At 43.2% G+C, this 21,167-nt stretch overlaps 3 long non-coding RNA genes across 3 annotated transcripts; 1 reads left to right on the top strand and 2 right to left on the bottom strand.

Annotated features, from left to right (window-relative positions):
* Positions 1 to 6,172: 6,172 nt before the first annotated feature.
* On the bottom strand, positions 6,173 to 7,706 carry LOC118213191. The gene is made up of 3 exons (XR_004762359.1): positions 7,555 to 7,706; positions 6,617 to 6,664; positions 6,173 to 6,335 (listed from the first exon to the last, which is right to left on the bottom strand). It is a non-coding gene; the product is annotated as an uncharacterized LOC118213191 (long non-coding RNA).
* An 8,145-nt stretch (positions 7,707 to 15,851) lies between these two features.
* Positions 15,852 to 16,723, top strand: LOC118212465. Its single transcript, XR_004762233.1, has 2 exons — positions 15,852 to 15,911; positions 16,468 to 16,723. It is a non-coding gene; the product is annotated as an uncharacterized LOC118212465 (long non-coding RNA).
* Positions 16,045 to 17,948, bottom strand: LOC118212466. The gene is made up of 2 exons (XR_004762234.1): positions 17,553 to 17,948; positions 16,045 to 16,588 (listed from the first exon to the last, which is right to left on the bottom strand). It is a non-coding gene; the product is annotated as an uncharacterized LOC118212466 (long non-coding RNA).
* Between the last annotated feature and the right edge of the window lie 3,219 nt (positions 17,949 to 21,167).

The following is a 21,167-nucleotide window of genomic DNA, read 5'->3' as shown; positions in this document are numbered from 1 at the left end:
GTAAAGTGGGGTCACAGCTGATTGACAGGTGACAGTAAGGAAAGGATGCCACCCCACAACGCTCTATGACTACAGCCTTCTCCCACCCTGTCTCCAGACTATAACTGATTATAAGCCTGAGCATAAAGGTACGTTTTTAATCTAGATTTAAACATTGAGACTGTGTCTGACTCCCTTATAAATTTTGGAAGCGTGTTCTACAGTAGTGGGGCTCTGTAGGAGAAAGCTCTACCACCTTTTAGGTTTTTAGAAATTCTTGGGACTACCAAGTAGCCTGCCTCTTGATAACGGAGTGACCTTGTGGGCTTATAAAGTAGGAGTAGGTTGGTTATGTACACTAGTACACGTCCATGCAGAGCTTTAAAGGTCAGGAGCAAAACCTTGAAATCTATCCTATGCTTAGCCAGGTGGCCAGTGAAGCGATGCTAGCACTGGAGTAATGTGCTCACTTCTTAGTTCTGGTCAAGATACGAGCAGCTGCATTCTGCACAAGATGGAGAATCTTTAACAGGTTTTTAGGGCAGCCAGATAGCAGGGCATTACAGTAATCTAGCCTAGACATAACGAAAGCATGGATCAATTTCTTTGCGTCCCCCACTGACAGGAAATGTCTGATTTTAGCCATGTTGCATAACTGGAAGAAAGCAATTCTGGATATGTTTGTTTGTCACAGGTTAAATCAGGATCAATGGTAACACCAAGGTCTTTAACAAACCATGTTTGGTTCAGCAGAACAACCATCACAGTTTAGGGTATGAGTAGACATTTTCTCCCTTAATATTTTGGGACCTAAAACCAACATTTCGGTCTTATCCAAGTTCAGGAGCATAATAGAAAGCATCCAAACCATGATATCTACAATACAGGCCTCTAACTGTGAAAGTGGCAGTGCTTCGCAAGGTTTCATAGAAATATAAATCTGTGTATCGTACGCATAGCAGTGGAAATCTAAATCATGTGCCTGGATAATATTGCCAAGTCGTAGCATATATAGTGAGAACAGTACTGGTCCAAGCACTGATCTTTGTGGAATACCGTATTTCATTGTTGAGTAGCTGTACTCTTCTTTTAATTTAACCAAATGTTTCCTGTCACATAAGTATGATCTGAACTATGTGAGTGCCTGTCCATAAAGTCCAACACGGGCCTGGAGTCTGTCCAGTAGAATTTCATGATCTATTGTATCAGAAGCTGCAGTCAGGTTGAGGAGTACAAGAACCGACACAGACTTACAGTTGGCTGACAACAGTAGATCATTAGCAACCTTGATAAGTGCAGTTTCTGTGCTGTGGTAGGGTCTAAACCCTGATTGGAATATTTCAAGGATACTGTTAGAGCTAAGGTATGCACTAAGTTGCTTAGCAACATTTCTCTCCAATAATTTCGATAAAAATGGATGGTTTGAAATAGGTCTGTAGTTTTCCATTTTGTCAGGTTAAAAAAATCAGAATAAGGCCCAGTTGGCCTGTAAACAGACACGAGAAAAAAGGACTGCCTGCAACCACTTATTTTAGCAAGATCAGGCTGTAGAGAGTTCATAGTAAGAACTTCAAAAGAGGAAAAAGTATTTCCACGCTTAGGCGTTCAACTCAATATGGACCAGGCCTGGGTCAAATACATATTTGTTTTGGATTCAAATACTTTTCTGTGCTCTATTGATCTTGCCTGGTGTAATTGAAGCAGCCAATATGATCAGAAGGCGGGGTTTGCACTTTGAGAGTATTTAATTTGTTCCAATACACCAGACAAGACCAGTAAAGCATAGAAAAGTATTTGAATCCAAAACAAATATGTATTTGACCCAAGTCTGATATGGACTGATAAATAGCTGCAACGCCTCCCCCTCTGCCTGATGGACGTGATACCTGAATACTTATAAAACCCACAGGAGACACTTCATTAAGTGCAACATATTCATCAGGTCTTAACAAAGTTTCAGTCAGACACAGTACAGTGAGATTATGGTCTGTGATCAATGTTTAGAAGATCTAATTTATGAGTGAGTGATCTAACATTTAATAGTCCAATTTTCAAGAATGATTCACTACAGTAAGTAGCAATGTGACATGTTTTTATAACAGTGATATTGTCCACATTAATACCACAGTTAGCTTTTCATTTGGCATGGATGCGTGAAGCAGACGGTCTCAATATAATAAATACTACTTTCTAGTTCAGAAGTATTAGTTAAAGGGGCTTTTGGATAACATGCTATTTCTGTTAGTTAGCTCTGAAACGCACCTTGCAGACAAAGACGTAGGGCCATATGTCTGAGACACGGGCAGAGAGAAACGAGCAGGCAAACACGTAGGGTTAGAAGCCTGCGGCCTGGCTGGCGCCCTGATGGAGTGTCAGGATCTGGCCTTACTAAGACTAGTAGCTGTGTTACTAGATAGGACACAAGAATCTCTCCACCTCGGGTGGAGTCTGTCTCTCTTCAGTAGACCAGACCTTTCCCCAGAAATCGGGCCAATTATTAATAAACCCTACATCACAAGACGAGCACCACTCCGACAGCCAGTGATTTAGCGACGATAGCCTACTGTAGACCTCGTCGCTCCTACTAGCTGGAAGCGGGCCAGAGCATATTACTTACCGACACATCATTTTAGCCACTGCACACACCAATACAAAGATCAGCCTCAACGTCTGTAGATCAAGCACCAGGCATACACTGCACTACGGTCGGTGGTGTCTCTAGCTTCACGTTTCTCAAAATACTATCCGCTATGTTAAAAGTTCTCATTAGGTGTGTTATTGAGTGGGGAATATCAGTTGGAAATGCGGGGCAGCAGTGTAGCAATGGGTAAGGAACTGGGCTTGTGACCAAATGGTCATAGATTCGATTCCTGGGTAGGCCACTGCTGTTGTACCTTTGAGCAAGGTACTTAACCTGCATTGCTTCAGTATATATCCAGCTGTATAAATGGATACAATGTAAAAAATGCTATGTAAATGTTGTGCAAGTCGCTTGGATAAGAGCATCTGCTAAATGCCTGTAATGTAACGCGAGTTGGGTGGTGCTCAGCAGCCCTAGACCGACAACTATGGCTGCGTCCCAAATCACTCTAATCTCTTTATAGCGCACTACTTTTAGTATCAGCCATTATTGAAGTGTCCCATTTGAGAAACAAAATTGTAGCACACAATAGTGAACTGCATCCACCCCACAATGCACTGCAAAATGTTGTGTACAAGCTCTGTACACTATCCGGGAGCCCAAAATCCCACAATACACTGCGGTAGGGCTTTACGGTTTTGTTTCAACAAAGATGGTGGCTGGAACAAGTGGGCCGAGTGATAGCTACTTGTATAAATGCCGGCTAGAGGTTTAAGTCAGTGTTGCCGTATCCTCTATCGGTGAAGTCAAAGACCCATCCTCTATCCCTTTGCATGCACGGCTCCCCGTCACGTACTAACTGTATGTGCCTAGATCCTACTGTGTTTATGTCTAAGTATATTGCAAGTCTTGTCCGCGCTCTCTTAGCTTTAATGTTTTAATAGCTTGTTTTACATTAACTGAACCACCTGTGTTTAGAACCATCTGTTGAATCTTGTGTATTCACCGCACTCAACTAGTTAGCTATTTAAGGCGTTTTTATTAACATTTCTTTGTTTCTTTTACAGGGTCCATGTTGCTGCTGCATTTGAGCTAGCTCTTGAACTTCCGTGATTCTTTGTACTCTATGCTGGATTGAAAGAACTAAAAAAACGGAAGCGCCACATACAGTTGAGTATAACTTACCACCTAATTAGGCACAAAACTAGAAAATAGTCAATATATTACACCATCTATTCGAATGCGACAATTTAGAGGGGTGCAGAAATTTGAAAGAATCCAAACTGGTTTTGGTTAGTCAGATTCACGTGTGTAGTGCAAGATGGTCTGGTGTGTGGGTGGTGCTAGTCACTGATAGAAAATTGGGCACCATTTAAGGTCTGTGGCCCCAGACCACCACACCCTGTGTGCTGTCCAAGTGGACCCAGGGGGGCTGGATACTTACCTTGCTAGACCCAAGTGGTTTTTGTTAACACCGCTAGGTAGCCCAACCACCCGAGTCAAGCCTGAGAAGGGTCTACATCTTGGGGCCTGCTCCAGTCTCCCCCAGATCAGATACGAGCGATACGTACCAGTCTGGGTTAACCTAGAGATGGGGGCGATTAGGGAATTAAAACAAAACAATCAGTGGGTAAAGGGGGGGGGGGGGGGGGGGGGGGGGGGTGCAAGAGCATATTACTTCCCGACATATCTTTTTAGCCACTGCACACAATGATTGTTGAGGTGGACAAGATGTGGAAATTATTCTTTTGTGCTGAATTAAATGGCTGGGGTAAAAATGTAAAAAAAAAAAAAAAAACGTCTCTTCAATAAAGTTGAATACAACCTGCTTCCTTTGTCCTCAGAGATGGTATGTGTGTGTGGTTCTATAAACATACAAAACAATGGCATTACATCAATCAAAAATGTACTATAATAATAATGCTCCATTACCAGAATTACTATTAACATACATAAAGGGAATATTACATGTCATTCATACATTTAATTAACAGTGAACTCCAATATTACACACAAGCAATATGAAGCTCTGAAACTAACCAGTACAATGGATCACAATTATCAGCGAGTAACACTCTCAGTTTAAGATAATAATCAGAGTAACTGACAACAATGAATAAACGTAACGTATAAACGCGAACTTATATTCGAATCATTAGTCTAGAATAGAAGTAAACTCACATACTGATGCACGCACACGGGTCTCTGACTGACGCTGTGCAATACTTCACCGAGAACAGCAATATTTCTAATATTCAACAATGGATGCTGCAGATTCTGAACTTCGCTTCTCCTAACTTTTCCTGAACTGTGCATCTGATTGTGTCGTCGCTACTACTTCGCGTTTCAGGTAAGCGTATCTTTACTTAATTTGTTCCTGCTGTTGTTAGTTAGAGAACATAGTTGTGCGTTAGTTCAGATAGTCTCTCTTTAATTTGTCTCGGCTGTTGCCAGTTAGAGAACATAGTTGTGCGTTAGTTCAGATAATCGCTCGTTAATTTGTCTCAGTTGTTGCTAGTTAGAGAACATAATTGTGCGTTAGTTCAGATAATCGCTCTTTAATTTGTCTCAGTTGTTGTCAGTTAGAGAACATAATTGCGCTTTAGTTGAACAGTGTATGCAGTCACGTGATACTGCTAAATAGCCCTGTATTGTCTTGCTAATAGCAAGAATTTGAGAGGCGTACGCAATCTGGTCGTCAGTTTGTCATGTGTTTAATCCTGATTCCCTTGTGTGCATTGCCTCGCTCCAGACGGGCCATCTACCGTAGGCGCAACATATCTAACCTGGTCTACCCACCCCTGTCCACATCTCAGGAACTCACTGTTGTGGGTGGACTATGGAACTGTCAGTCAGCTGTCCCGAAAGCTGACTTCATTACTGCCTTTTATGTCTATATGTGTGATATGTTGTTTTTATCTGCTGCTGTAACACCCAAATTTCCCCACCTGGGGATTAATAAAGTCTATCTTATATTAGCCGAAACAAAGTCTCTTGACTTCCTGGCTCCCAGAGTAACCACAATTGCAGTAGGAGAATTTTAACGGATTGTTAATTTTTCTTAATTGTGCATTTGTTGGTCTGAGGGATTCGTTATCCTGACAAGAAAGGGCTGTAGATGAAGAAAAAGCCACATATTGACATAAAAATGAACAGTTTGTTAGAATTGCGGTATTGCATTTGAGCTTTGCAAACAACGTGCCTAACCGGACAGGATAGAGTTTGAAAAGCACTGGTCTGCAACATCAGTAGCAAGCAATCACTGCATTCTTAATTCAACATCATCATCCCCACATTACCACTGAAACAAGCAGAGAAGCACTTTGCAGGTTCATAAAGACAGAACATTGATTACAGCAGTCCGAAGCACGATTAAAATAATTTTTTTCTGCCAAAGTAACGTGCGCTCTGAGGATGGGCCCAGATCTGACACGTCAGGTGCAGGTGCAATCATAGAGAAAATAAAGCAAACTAACAGAAAAGTAAATCAGGAATGTTAAGTCTACCTTTAGTAAAAGGCTGGTTGGAAAATAAAAAGCAAGCAGAGTAAAAGACCAGTACAAACAGTGAGCCTGAAGCTGATTTAGGTCATTTTCCATTTTTATTGTATATAAAAGCAAAGACAACATTTTTAACAGTAAGACTTTTGGTAGCGAGGGCGAGCTCCGGGTCCAGCAAACTCGTCGGACCAGGAGCGGCGGGAGTCGGCCACCAACAAGGTCCCGCGGTACCGGATCAGGATGTCAGATCTACTTCCTAGAGGCTTCATCCACATCTGGAAACAGACCAGAGCAAGTCAGCAAACCAGCTCTAACCAGGGAGCCCCATCTCCTGACTCTGTAACCAGGGAAGCCCACCTCCTGACTGTCAAACCAGGGAGGTATCAGACAACATTCCATGCCTGTTGTGTAAACCTTCAGCATGAAAATATTGAAGTATTTTAAAGGCCGAGCAATAGCAATATTCTCTTTGAAGCTCTCACGGGCATAAGCGAACATGAAAAACACAGACAGATACAGAATGACAAAAAAATGAGTAAATGTAAGGGCGGCTCACATTTCTGGTAGCGTGCCACAAGAGATCTGGAGACGGCCTGGCGGATTGCTGCAGAGAGAGAGAGAGAGAGAGATAGTGGAAATTGCGATCTCAGGGGTCACATCTCTCCTGCATCCTGTCAACAATCAGGCTGTTAACAATCATTCTGATTATCAAGACATTTTATAAAGCAATAACTGTGACAGACAGCTACAATACAATATAAAGCTTGCAACAGGCACACCCTGGACCACATTGACGAAGTTCTCCTAGGCGGCAAGATTCTTCTTTAAAATGGTGCATATGACATGTTGATTGAGTGAAATTGTAGCTGTGTGCAACAGACTCCTTGTGAATGCGTGCATTACTGGAAAGTACACAGACTGTCACGCTCTCATGCCGACCTCCCTGACAGTGTGTCTTTATTGGACACCGAATAAATAAAATAAGAGATGCAATGAAAAGTCTCGTTAGGGTTATGTCTGTATTACTTAGGTGAACACATCTTACACATCCATGATAATTTTGGCGTAGCAAATAACGTTAGGTAGCTACCTAGTAAGTGTTATGCATAGGAGTGGCTAACAACAAGACTAAGGTGGTCATAAAATTTTTCCCGACCGTGAAGAACGCCTTACTCGTTTACATTTTGAATAGATGTGGCTAGACTAGCTAAATCTATCGTGGTTTCCGTGGCAGCACTGTCGACACAAGCAATATCGGAAGGGAATTTTGACTACGTAGTTAAGCAAAAACTTGAAGGACAGCTAAGGCTGATATATAACGGCGGTTAAGAAAGCATGTTACAATGTTGTAGGTAGAGAATGAAGAGCAGATGAAGCACACAGCATTACCCAACGTTAGACAGATAGTTAATGTTAGCGACCATGTACAACGGAGGCTAGTATTTGAGGTTAATTAGCATTAGCTAGTGAGTCAGTTAAGAGTTGTTTCCTTACCTTGGTAGTTGCAAAAATACACATGGCATGTAATGAATAGCCTTTCTCCAATTTGCCGGTTGAGTCTTTAGTCGTTGTGAAAATCCTATGAAGGCGAGTGATGTTTATCTTTGGGAGCTCCTATTGACAGCGGGTGTAGAAGGTCGCCATTGCTAAACGGGGAACAACCGAGCAGTACTAATTACGGGAGCTAGCCTGGAGCTATGAGGCTAAGGGCACGTCATCGTTGATCATCCTTGATAGTTTACCAAGCAAGCATTGTAATCGGTGGCACGGTGGCTCAGTGGGTAGCGCTGTCGCCTCACAGTATGAAGGTCGTGATATCGAATCTCGGCTCTGTGCGGAGTTTGCATGTTCTCCCCGTGTCCACCTAGGTTTCCCCAATCCCAAAGACATGCATACAGGTTAATCGGAGATACTAAATCGGCCACGGTTGTGAGTTAGAGGCAGGAATACACTTTGAGTGTATTCCTGCCCCTCGCTCAGAACAAGCTGGGGTAGTCCCCCCCCAGCCATCTTGCTGAGGTACGGTAGATAAGGTAGGGTCGTTGTAATTTGAAATAGATCCATAATAGACATAGTCTAGATCCGTGTTTATTGTGTGTCTATGAGGTGTTTGCCATACTTCCCAGCGAACGCGAGACGTGCAGACGATATGTTTATTGCGTTGACTTATTAACCGGCTACAATATTGCAAAGGCATGTGGATTGAACGGGAGTTCTTGTGCGCTTACCGGCCGGCCTGTGTTGTTCTTTAATACCACGGACAGGTTTGCTAATGATATTTGACGCATTGCATAGCTATGTCATGGTGCTGAAATAAGAAAGTGACAGTCTGGTGAACCTCCGGTTGAAGGATTGAATCCCGCCTCGCACTCAGGCAGATAATTTCCTCTTTTACACTAAGGTTTTCTTACGCTTATATTTGATTTAGCAAAACTCACTCACGGCCACCCATATGCATTTCATGACGGCAAACGTATTCCTTTTATTAAAAAGTTACCAGTTCACCACTCTGCCATTTCTACTAACTACATTTCTTCACTTGGCTACCGTACAAAACCTTATCGGCAAACGCCACGTTTCTATATTTATGTCACCTCGCCCTGTTCTCTATCTATCTGTACGTTCTGCAACTCCCCATTAAAACATTACATTTAAAATCAAGTTTCACCCAAAAGTATAGCTACTAGTGCTGAACATGAGAAAAACACATCTCTCTTGTTACTTAACCTTCCACTTAACAACTGGAGACAATAGCGACTGTTATATATACCGCTCGATAAGGATTAAAAGCTCGCTCATGGTTAGATTAGGCCTACTCCATTAACTTGGCACTATGCTCCGTGATCATGTCAACCTTCACCTACATACCCATCCTGCTGAAAACATATTGTTTCAACTACGCAATTTGATCATTTCGCCCTAATTTCTCTCACACTGTTGTTATTTCCTCATATGCAAAGCCTGCTGGGACATATGCGTCTGCTCCTATTCTCCACAATCAAGTTTTCCGGTTGTAGCTTAGCAAAACAGCGAAGAGGATTCCCACCTGCAGATAAGCCTATGAAAATGGCTTATAAACCTTAGGAAGACTGAAAGTGCATCTCCAGGAAATAACAGACAACGGAGCAGGACAACAGGCTACAGAAATTGCGACCTAGGAAGCTTTAATTCTACGGGCTTGCTGATTGTTTTCTCTATCAAGGCTCGTTGGATGGCCGGCAAATCCGTGAGTACAACATATTTGACCTGCGTTTCTGTTGCGTTTAGACGCTTTGTGACAGCCACTGTTTGTATACATAAGATGTATTTGAAAGCAATGCTACCCAATATTTCCTGAATTCTTTCAAGTCACTTGGCCCTGTGTTTTGTAACAACGTGACTCACTGCAACAGAATAGCAGGTGAACTGAGGGTAACGGCTTGGTGCTTCGGTGCTAGCCAGCAAGCTGACAGAGACACTCATTCATGCTAAAGTTGGGTATACATAAGTGCGTTTGAACATGATTATTTACAAGACTACTGTACAAAATCCCACAGGCTATTTACAGTTAAGCAGCGCTATGTAGGCCTACATGCAAACAGTTTGGCTATTTACAACAATAATATACATTTCATGCAACCCCCCCCCCACATTGCTTTGCAGCCCCGCTAGCTAGCTAGCTAGCTTGCTTAGTCTTTGTCAGGATCGCCACAATATTATTTGTGACTGTGAGGCTATGCTAACTACAAATATTGCACTTCGCTTAGCTGCGACGCTAGCTATGGCCTATGTCGAACGTTTGTGGAGCACGTTGTTAATGTAGATTTCTATCTTTCAATGCAAGTGGGAACAAGTTGTAGCGATCCATCGATGTAGTTATATCAGCCATTTGGCTGACGATCGCTGTGTTAATATGGATTCCTTACAATAGAAAAGACGTGTCATTTCATGCCATACTCTACATGGCCGTACGTTCTTGATATGGGAACGATTAATTTATAAGTGGTCCTCTGCTGCCACCCTGTGGAATGTTTTATGAACTGCAGGTAAGCTGGCTTATTGCACTCTAGACGGCCAAACGGTCATCGCATGGGAACAATGCATTTGTAAGTGGTCCTCTGCTGCCACCCTGTGGAATGTTTTATGAACTGCAGGTACGCTGGCTTATTACACTCTAAATGGCCAAACGGTCATCACATGGGAACAATGCATTTGTAAGTGGTCCTCTGCTGCCACCCTGTGGAATGTTTCATGAACTGCAGGTGCGCTGGGTTAGGGTTTACAAAGTTTGCATGACATTGTGAAACGGTAAGATTACAAAACACAGGGCCAATTGACTAGGAAAAAATTGAAATACTTTGAAATACATGTTATGTCATTTGTGTGAGGCAAGGTAGCCTATATTGTTTGTAGTACTGTAACATGGCGTCATTGTGATATCAGTAGTTTTGAGTAACTTGGCATTTTTGAATGTTGAGAACGTGTTTTTTATGAGATATCATGTGTTTTTGCAAAGAGTTTTATTATGGAAGTGAGAAATGTGTCCCCGTAAGAAACGGTTGTGGATTATGACTGTCGTTGTGTGAATGTGTATTGCCTGATGAATGTGTGCTGTTTAGCAGTTTATACATAAGGGTATACATAAGTGCGTTTGAACATGATTATTCACAAGACTACTGTACAAAATCCCACAGGCTATTTACAGTTAAGCAGCGCTATGTAGGCCTACATGCAAACAGTTTGGCTATTTACAACAATAATATACATTTCATGCAAACCCCCCCCCCCCCCCCACATTGCTTTGCAGCCCCGCTAGCTAGCTAGCTAGCTAGCTTAGTCTTTGTCAGGATCGCCACAATATTATTTGTGACTGTGAGGCTATGCTAACTGGGTCATTCTACAGAAACGGTGGCATTTGGAATTGCAACATGTCTTGAAATGCATTTAATTTTACTTAATCAAAACTTATTGTACAATATGAATTAACCTCTTGCCTTTAACAATCCACAAAAATGAAAGCTTAATGTATTTTAATTATTTTTATACATTGACTCAAAGAATGCTTGTGCCATCTTTTTGTCATTGGTATTACTCATACCAAAAACAACATTAAAAGCTTATCAGAATAGTATTTCTCTATTCAATCTGCACATATACTCAAAGACATAGTAGGTTGATAATAATTTAAAGAAAAATGTTTTATCATTTATTTATTTATTTCAATCAGGTATGTGTAAAGTTATATTGTGACATGTTTTCATTTACGCCATCAGGTTTTTGCTATAATATCAACAATAACCGAAGGACAGTCTCAAAATGGAATGATACTATCCTTAAAATGCCAACTCATAAATAAAGCAACAATCAACAAACACAAAATTATTATAAAGTCAAAAACGGCCCCTTTAATATCAAATCAGCAAACAAACATGCAGTAACACCAGTGACACATTATAAGACCAATGACTTGGTATAGTCATCCACCTAGAAGCCTCCCAGTCTGCTGCCTTCCTAGCACTACTTCACTCCTTTGACCTCTCCCTACAACACTCTCCTCCAACCCACAAGGCAGGCAACCTCCTAGACCTGATCTTCCTGAGGACCTGCTCCAGCTCCAATCTTACGGTTACCCCCCTGCATACGTCTGAGCATCATTTCATCTCCTTCTCCCTCCCCCTCTCCCCACACCCTCCCTCTCCCCCTCCCATCCCCACTGTCACTGTCCGCCGTAACCTGCGCTCCCTATCAGCCTCTTCTCTTGCTCCCAGAGTGACTGCTTCCCTCCCCCCTCTTCAATCATTTTCCAAGCTCCCCACTAACTCTGCATCCTCCACCCTGACGTCATCTCTCTCCTCAACACTCGACTCCCTATGCCCCTTCGTCCCTAGGCCAGCACGTTCATCCCCTCCCAGTCCATGGATGTCTGACATCCTACGCACCTCCAGGGCCAGCCTCCGCGCTGCTGAGAGGAAGTGGGCCAAATCCAGGGACCCATCTGACCTCTGAGCCTATCAGTCTCTCCTGACAGAGAAGAGTTGACGAGGGTTAGAAATGGAGTTATGAATTTTGGTTTGGTAGAATTTTGCCTTAGCGGCAGTGACAAAAGAAGAGAACTCTATTTTCTCTTCTCTCCTCAGCGTGCCACCTCCTCCACCCCAGTCTTCCTTCACTGCAGATGACTTTGCAGCATTCTTTGAGGAAAAGATTGCAGACATCCGCAGCTCCTTTGCCCCCTCTGCGTCCTCTGCCCCCTCACCCCCTCTGCGTCCTCCGCCCCGTTTCTCCACATTTTCTCTCCTCTCAGACACTGAAGTCTCCCAGCTTCTGCTCACCCACCGCCCTACCACCTGCGCCCTCGACCCCATCCCCTCATCTCTCCTTCAAGCAATCACACCAGACATCCTCCCTTTTGTGGCCTCCCTCGTGAACTCATCCCTATCTTCTGGATGTTTCCCCTCATCCTTCAAGAAGGCCCACATCACCCCGCTGCTGAAGAAACCCACACTAGATCCTTCAGTCATTCAGAACTACCGCCCGGTATCTCTCCTCCCTTTCCTATCCAAAACACTTGAACATGCTGCATCTAGCCAGCTCTCTGCTTTCTTCTCTGAGAACAACCTGCTTGATCCCCACCAGTCTGGCTTCAGGCCTGGCCACTCGACCGAGACTGCACTCCTCTGGGTCAGTGAGTCACTCCATGCCGCACGAGCAGCCTCCCTCTCTTCTGTCCTGATTCTTCTAGACCTCTCCGCTGCATTTGACACTGTGGACCACTCTACCCTCCTGTCCTCCCTGGCAGCAACAGGGATCCGCGGCACAGTCCTTGACTGGATTGAGTCCTACCTCTCTGACCACTCCTTCCAGGTTGCCTGGGCGGGTAAGGTATCACCACCCCGTCCCCTCACCACCGGAGTTCCCCAGGGCTCAGTCCTTGGTTCCCTTCTCTTCTCCATGTACACCAGATCCCTTGGCCCTGTAATATCTGCCCATGGCTTGTCCTATCATTCCTATGCCGACGACACGCAACTCTTTCTCTCCTTCTCCCCATCGGACACACAGGTCCCTGCCCGCATCTCCGCTTGCCTGAGGGACATACAGAGCTGGATGGACAATCACCACCTGAAGCTCAACCCGGGAAAGACGGAGCTAATCTTTATTCCTGCTCCAACCTCTCCCCTCCTCGACTTTTCCATTTCCTTAGGGGACACCGTAGTGACATCATCACCCTGCGCCAAGAATCTCGGAGTGATGATGGACAACAGGCTGTCCCTCTCCAAGAACATTGCAGCAGTAACCCGGGCATGCAGATTTTTCCTATACAACATCTGCAGAATCCGCCCCTTTCTCACCACCTACTCAACCCAGCTCCTGGTCCAAGCAATGGTTCTATCCCGCCTGGACTACTGCAACTCTCTTCTGGCTGGACTACCGGCATCTGCCACCAGACCCCTGCAGCTCATTCAGAATGCTGCGGCTCGTCTGGTCTTCAACCTCCCCAGACACTCCAGCGTAACTCCCCTGCTCACTACCCTCCACTGGCTGCCTGTTATAGCTGGCATCAAATTCAAAACATTGGTCCTAGCATACCAGGCAGTCAAGGGATCAGCCCCAGCATACCTTCAGAAGATATTCAAACCCTACATGCCAGCCAGATCCCTCCGTTCTGCTACCTCAGGACGCCTAGCACCTCCCCCTCTTCGCACCTGCACTTCCAGAACACGTATCCTGTCTGTTCTGGCCCCACGATGGTGGAATGACCTCCCTGTGGAGGTCAGAACAGCTGAGACTGTGACCCATTTCAAACGACGACTGAAGACCCACCTCTTCAGGCTGCACCTCTCCCCATCCCTCCCTTCCCCCCTGTAAATGACTAAACTTAGGGTTGTAACTAGGCAGCTGTTTCATAGGTGACTTAGTTGATGCGCCCGTCTTAACGACTACTTGTATTTTTATTTATTTTTATTTTTCCATAGATTGCGTTGTTGCCGTTCTCGTTGTTAGTGTTAATCAGTTTAACCATCAGGGTCCAAGTTGAACTATGCGGTTGTTCCCTGTACTTGGACCGGTACTTCTCTCTAGGGGTTTCGTCATACTTGTTCCTGGTTATGGTTATACACTTTGTTGTACGTCGCTCTGGATAAGAGCGTCTGCCAAATGCCTGTAATGTAATGTAATGTAATGTAATGTAGTCAGGGAGCACTGTATTTATTAAAGCAATATCTTTAATATAGATATACAAAGTTCATAATCATGGCAGTTAATCCCCAAACTACACAGTGTAGAGCTTTATTATTATAATAATAATAATAATAATAATAATAATGATAATAAGCTGCTTGGCCACATTATTGCAGCTTGCAGCTTATTTTTTTTTATTCAAAGCTACACTGTGTACTATGCATACTATGCTTAAATAAATCCTTGTACTGTGACATATTTCAGTCCTGATATCTGAATTCCAGGTTTGTTTGAATACGCTTGTAATTTCCTATATACATAATGGGTTTCATTCACTAACGGTGTATATGCAAAGATATTCAATTGTTTATTTTGGTTTATCTTTTGATTTTGAATCTTGGTTAAGCAAGAAGCCCTTATATGGGCTTTTCTGGAGCGTGTATTATGCTAATTGAAAATGACCTGCACATGCAAACCACTTTACAATAATAGTGAATGAGACCCAATATCTTCAGTTCTACCTTGAGATGCTGGGTTAACTCCCTGGAGATGATGGGGGGGGTCAAGACTGTCTCTCCTGCTCTCATGTGTTGCCTGTGTCTTGCCTGGTTGACTCGCCATGCCTTGCGCTGACCTCTCTTTGCCCTTTCACTGAGATCATTTATGTTCTGTCTTTTTCCTGTTGCTATATCATTAGCATAACCCTGTTGCCTTTTCACTAAATACTCTGCTCTATGTGTAGGGTCAGCATCCCTGCGCTGTCTATAAAACCTCTGCTTCTCAGCTGCACTCAATTTCGCCATACCTGACAAAAATAATAATAATAGGAAGTTATGAAAAAGAAACAATGTGCTATTTTGCTTTAAACACTTATGTTGAAGCTTTTATAAAAGCTCATTTACACAAGAATGTCATTGATGTTACTGATTGTCATTGGTGTTACCAGGAGGAGTAGTAACACCAATGACGGTAACACCAATGACAATTTGTCGAACAAATGGTTTTTTACAAAATGGACACCGCAGTACCTCAAACCACATGTCTTCAATCATATTAAAATCATTCAAATAGATAATAGAAATGGATTAAATTATATATTTCTAATTCCCCTTCCTATGAAATGACTAACACCAATGACATATTTAAAAGCCTCATGTAGAATTAACACATAAATCATCAAATTTATAACAAATGAAGAGAGACAGCAGACTCACCATGTGCATATGTTGATCACACTTCTTCCAATGACCTCTTGAACCAAAAATTACTTATAAAAGTCATTTCATTTTTTTCAAAATAAAAGTTGTGAGGCAGCAACACCAATGACATGATATGGGGTGACCACTATTACCGTTATATTATTTATAATTTCATTTGTATTTCAGCTTTTTAAGTTCTCCATTCCATGAATGTAACATTTGTGTTTACTTTATGACATTTAAATTGGAGAAAAATAAAAATTTTTAACTGAAAATATGGCACTAAACTTCGATACATGGTCTGAGTGACAAGCAAATTGCTTGTGTAAGGGGGTTCTCCTCTGTAACAAGTGCTTCAATATTAACACCGTTACTAGAATGGATAAAATCAGGTAAGTATGGACCAGATCAGAAGACAACAGATTCGATTCGCGTGAGAGAGGCGGTTTGCACATCAAGAATGAAGCACACGGAAGCAGGATCTATATTTCAAAGGTAAGAGAATGATTTTTTTTCTTTTAAATTTAAATTTTCCCTTTTTGGTTCTCTGTACCCTTTGTTTTTATTACAAAGTAGAAAGCATTAAACAACAACAGTACACATATCTACAAAATGGGGAAAGGAAAAAAATACAAGTTGGTCCCAAGCCCTTTTACTTTGTGTCTGTATTTATATTTTCTCTGGTTCCACTAATTTGACTATTTTTCCTATCTTTATACCTTAACCATACTTTTAGTATTTCTTTGATGTGTTTCAGTTAATCCCTATTATTAGTTATTTGGTTCTAGTATGATTTGTCTAATTAGATTTTAGGACTTTTATTTTGAAACCAAGACCCTTATGTAGTACTACTGAAAGTACCTATGCAAAGGTAACTTATCACACTATAACACCAAAACACTTTTCTAAAACACTATCTGTGCAAATCAGTTTAGTCCGTGTGGTTGTTGGACCACTTGTTGCTGAGTTCCAGTTTGTAGAATTCAAACTCTTGTCCTACCACCATCTTAGAAAGCACAATTGAACTCTTTCCTTCTCTTTAAGATTTCAGGTCGATCACATGGGTGGCTCGCCAGTCCGCGCGCCGCTGTAGCTCTCCAGGGAAGGCAAGCAGGGCAGACGAATCCAGGATCCAGCACAGCAGTTCAAATCCAACAAAAAAAAAACCCGGCCTTGCAACACAAAGCCAAAGACTCATCAGTAGTCTGTACATTCAGATTAAGACATAGTATACACTGTGAACATCTAAATTGTATAACACTTGTAACCTTCCATTTACTCTGTGAAATAAACTTGGATAAAGCTTATATCAATTGTCAATCTGTTCTCATTCTGTCAGCATATCTAGATTCTGATTAACTGGAAGTAGAATTAGCCACCATTAGCTCACTCAATTCACTACTCATATCTTGCAGTGCTTCCAAACTCACCCACTGACGTTTCCTCGCAGCACTAACTAGCTAGCTAGTTACGTTAGCTTTCTAATAAAAGGTACCACAACATGCAGGCTTTCATTCCAACCAAGCGGTTACACACCTGATTCCACTAATCAAAATTCTTAGCAGAGATTCTTGTGGTTGATTAGTGGAATCAGGTGTGTTACTGCTTGGTTGGAACAAAAGCCTGCACGCACACCGGCCCTTTCTGGAAAAGATTGAGGACCCCTGGTTTTAAATAACATTTAACAAAGAGTACGCCCATGTGGCTGCGATATGCGATTACACAGGAGATACACTTTCAGAACACAACCGGAGAATTTTCAAATGTCCTTCTTCTAGCTAACGTTACATCACATTGTCCCCGCTTCAATATATTTTCAGCTTGCTATGTGGCGAACTGCCTGGTTCGTCTACCTCCAGTCACAAAGCAGGAAACAGCCCTGCTGTTAGCCCGGCCTACACCCCACACATCAATTATACACATTTGCCGGTTTAGCCGCGAGTTGCTATAGCTAGCCAAGTTAGCTAGCTGCTACTACCAGAGCTTTAAATCACATGAAGCTAGCTACTTAGCAACCGTCATTTTCGGATCTTTTTTTATTACGACTACGTTTAACATTTTCGTTTCTGAAGACACCCAAGCTAACTGATACTACGGCAGTGAAATAAGATAGATAGTCTTAGAATGCGGACTCACCAAGGAATATTTTCAAAGTTGTACAAAGTTCGGTTTTCAACGATCTTAATGGCGAATGCAGAAAATTTTCTTTCACGCGGTCGTCACACAGGGCGATAGAAGAACGTTGCAAATCTTCGTTATTTCTTTATAAATCTGTTTCTTTTCAAGTTACTGTCACTCCTCAATAAAATATCTGCAATTGTATCCTAAATTCACTTGTAATTCACTTCGAATTAGCTTAATCTGTTCAGAGAAATTTTCGCATGTCTGCTGTCGCTCAAGCCATCTTGACCAGAGGAAGTTAGGGCGGGCTTGTCATCTGACATGACCAATCAACAAATGTACAACAAGTATCATTATCCGCATTGGTTGTCTAATCCTTCTATCAACTTATCTTTCTGCACATAAAGAAAGTGTATTTTTCCTTATTAAAAGTCTTTTTCTTTTGTCTCCATTTTGAATTATAATTTACTTATTTACTTGCTACTAGTTATTTACTATTTTTCTTTGTTTCACTATCTATTCAGTATGTGTCTTGGAACCCTGGGTTACACTTGCACTTGCTATTTTATATAAATGATTAAAAAACAAGAATTGCTCATTACATGACTCAAATATGTTTTACTATTATAAGAACAGTCTAAATGGACTTAATGATCACATGTAATATATATTTTTGATAAATATAAAGTATTTTGCTTGCTCTAAAGGTGAGACACAGGAATGCCACCGTTTCTGTAGAATGACCCAACTACAAATATTGCACTTCGCTTAGTTACGACGCTGGCTATTTACAACAATAATATACATTTCATGCAAACCCCCCCCCCCCCCCCCACATTGCTTTGCAGCCCAGCTAGCTAGCTAGCTAGCTTAGTCTTTGTCAGGATCGCCACAATATTATTTATGACTGTGAGGCTATGTTAACCCCAAATATTGCACTTCGCTTAGCTGCGACGCTGGCTATTTACAACAATAATATACATTTCATGCAACCCCCCCCCCCCCCACATTGCTTTGCAGCCCAGCTAGCTAGCTAGCTAGCTAGCTTGCTTAGTCTTTGTCAGGATCGCCACAATATTATTTGTGACTGTGCGGCTATGCTAACTACAAATATTGCACTTCGCTTAGCTGCGACGCTAGCTATAGCCTATGTCGAACGTTTGTGGAGCACGTTGTTAATGTAGATTTCTATCTTTCAATACAAATGGGAACAAGTTGTAGCGATCCATCGATATAGTTATATCAGCCATTTGGCTGACGATCGCTGTGTTAATATGGATTCCTTAAAATAGAAAAGACGTGTCATTTCATGCCGTGCTCTACATGGCCGTACGTTCTTCATATGGGAACGATTAATTTATAAGTGGTCGTCTGCTGCCACCCTGTGGAATGTTTTATGAACTGCAGGTACGCTGGCTTATCACACTCTACACAGCCAAACGGTCATCACATGGGAACAATTAATTTATAAGTGGTCGTCTGCTGCCACCCTGTGGAATGTTTTATGAACTGCAGGTATGCTGGTTTATTACACTCTACACGGCCAAACGGTCATCACATGGGAACAATTAATTTATAAGTGGTCGTCTGCTGCCACCCTGTGGAATGCTTTATGAACTGCAGGTATGCTGGTTTATTACACTCTACACGGCCAAACGGTCATCGCATGGGAACAATGCATTTGTAAGTGGTCCTCTGCTGCCACCATGTGGAATGTTTTATGAACTGCAGGTATGCTGGGTTAGGGTTAGGGTTAGGGTTAGGGTTAGGGTTAGGGTTAGGGTTAGGGTTAGGGTTAGGGTTAAGGTTAGGGTTAGGGTTGGAGCTAGGGTTAGGGTTAGGGTTAGGGTTAGGGTTAGGGTTGGAGCTAGGGTTAGGGTTAGGGTTAGGGTTAGGGTTAGGGTTAGGGTTAGGGTTGGAGCTAGGGTTAGGGTTAGGGTTAGGGTTGGAGCTAGGGTTAGGGTTAGGGTTAGGGTTAGGGTTAGGGTTAGGGTTGGAGCTAGGGTTAGGGTTAGGGTTAGGGTTAGGGTTGGAGCTAGGGTTAGGGTTAGGGTTAGGGTTAGGGTTAGGGTTAGGGTTAGGGTTCGGGTTAGGGTTAGGGTTAGGGTTCGGGTTAGGGTTAGGGTTAGGGTTAGGGTTAGGGTTAGGGTTGGAGCTAGGGTTAGGGTTAGGGTTAGGGTTAGGGTTAGGGTTCGGGTTAGGGTTAGGGTTAGGGTTAGGGTTGGAGCTAGGGTTAGGGTTAGGGTTAGGGTTGGAGCTAGGGTTAGGGTTAGGGTTAGGGTTAGGGTTAGGGTTAGGGTTAGGGTTAGGGTTAGGATTGGAGCTAGGGTTAGGGTTAGGGTTAGGGTTGGAGCTAGGGTTAGGGTTAGGGTTAGGGTTAGGGTTGGAGCTAGGGTTAGGGTTAGGGTTAGGGTTAGGGTTAGGATTAGGGTTAGGGTTCGGGTTAGGGTTAGGGTTAGGGTTAGGGTTAGGGTTAGGGTTAGGGTTGGAGCTAGGGTTAGGGTCCAGGTTAGGGTTAGGGTTAGGGTTAGGGTTAGGGTTAGGGTTAGGGTTGGAGCTAGGGTTAGGGTTAGGGTTAGGGTTGGAGCTAGGGTTAGGGTTAGGGTTAGGTTAGGGTTAGGGTTAGGGTTAGGGTTAGGGTTGGAGCTAGGGTTAGGGTTAGGGTTAGGGTTAGGGTTAGGGTTAGGGTTAGGGTTCGGGTTAGGGTTCGGGTTAGGGTTAGGGTTAGGGTTAGGGTTAGGGTTAGGGTTAGGGTTAGGGTTAGGGTTAGGGTTGGAGCTAGGGTTAGGGTTAGGGTTAGGGTTAGGGTTAGGGTTGGAGCTAGGGTTAGGGTTAGGGTTAGGGTTAGGGTTAGGGTTGGAGCTAGGGTTAGGGTTAGGGTTAGGGTTAGGCTTAGGGTTGGAGCTAGGGTTAGGGTTAGGGTTAGGGTTAGGGTTAGGGTTAGGGTTAGGGTTAGGGTTAGGGTTAGGGTTGGAGCTAGGGTTAGGGTTAGGGTTAGGGTTAGGGTTAGGGTTAGGGTTAGGGTTAGGGTTAGGGTTGGAGCTAGGGTTAGGGTTAGGGTTAGGGTTAGGGTTAGGGTTAGGGTTGGAGCTAGGGTTAGGGTTAGGGTTAGGGTTAGGGTTAGGGTTAGGGTTAGGGTTAGGGTTGGAGCTAGGGTTAGGGTTAGGGTTAGTGTTAGGGTTAGGGTTAGGGTTAGGGTTAGGGTTAGGGTTAGGGTTGGAGCTAGGGTTAGGGTTAGGGTTAGGGTTAGGGTTGGAGCTAGGGTTAGGGTTAGGGTTAGGGTTAGGGTTAGGGTTAGGGTTAGGGTTAGGGTTAGGGTTAGGGTTAGGGTTAGGGTTAGGGTTAGGGTTGGAGCTAGGGTTAGGGTTAGGGTTAGGGTTAGGGTTAGGGTTAGGGTTGGAGCTAGGGTTAGGGTTAGGGTTAGGGTTAGGGTTAGGGTTAGGGTTAGGGTTGGAGCTAGGGTTAGGGTTAGGGTTAGGGTTAGGGTTAGTGTTAGGGTTAGGGTTAGGGTTAGGGTTAGGGTTGGAGCTAGGGTTAGGGTTAGGGTTAGGGTTAGGGTTAGGGTTACGGTTAGGGTTAGGGTTAGGGTTAGGGTTGGAGCTAGGGTTAGGGTTAGGGTTAGGGTTAGGG

This window comes from Anguilla anguilla, chromosome 14 (genome assembly GCF_013347855.1).
Source record: "Anguilla anguilla isolate fAngAng1 chromosome 14, fAngAng1.pri, whole genome shotgun sequence".
NCBI lineage: Eukaryota > Metazoa > Chordata > Actinopteri > Anguilliformes > Anguillidae > Anguilla > Anguilla anguilla.
Note: the sequence above shows the minus strand (reverse complement) of the source record. Positions and strands in the feature narration are given on the sequence as shown.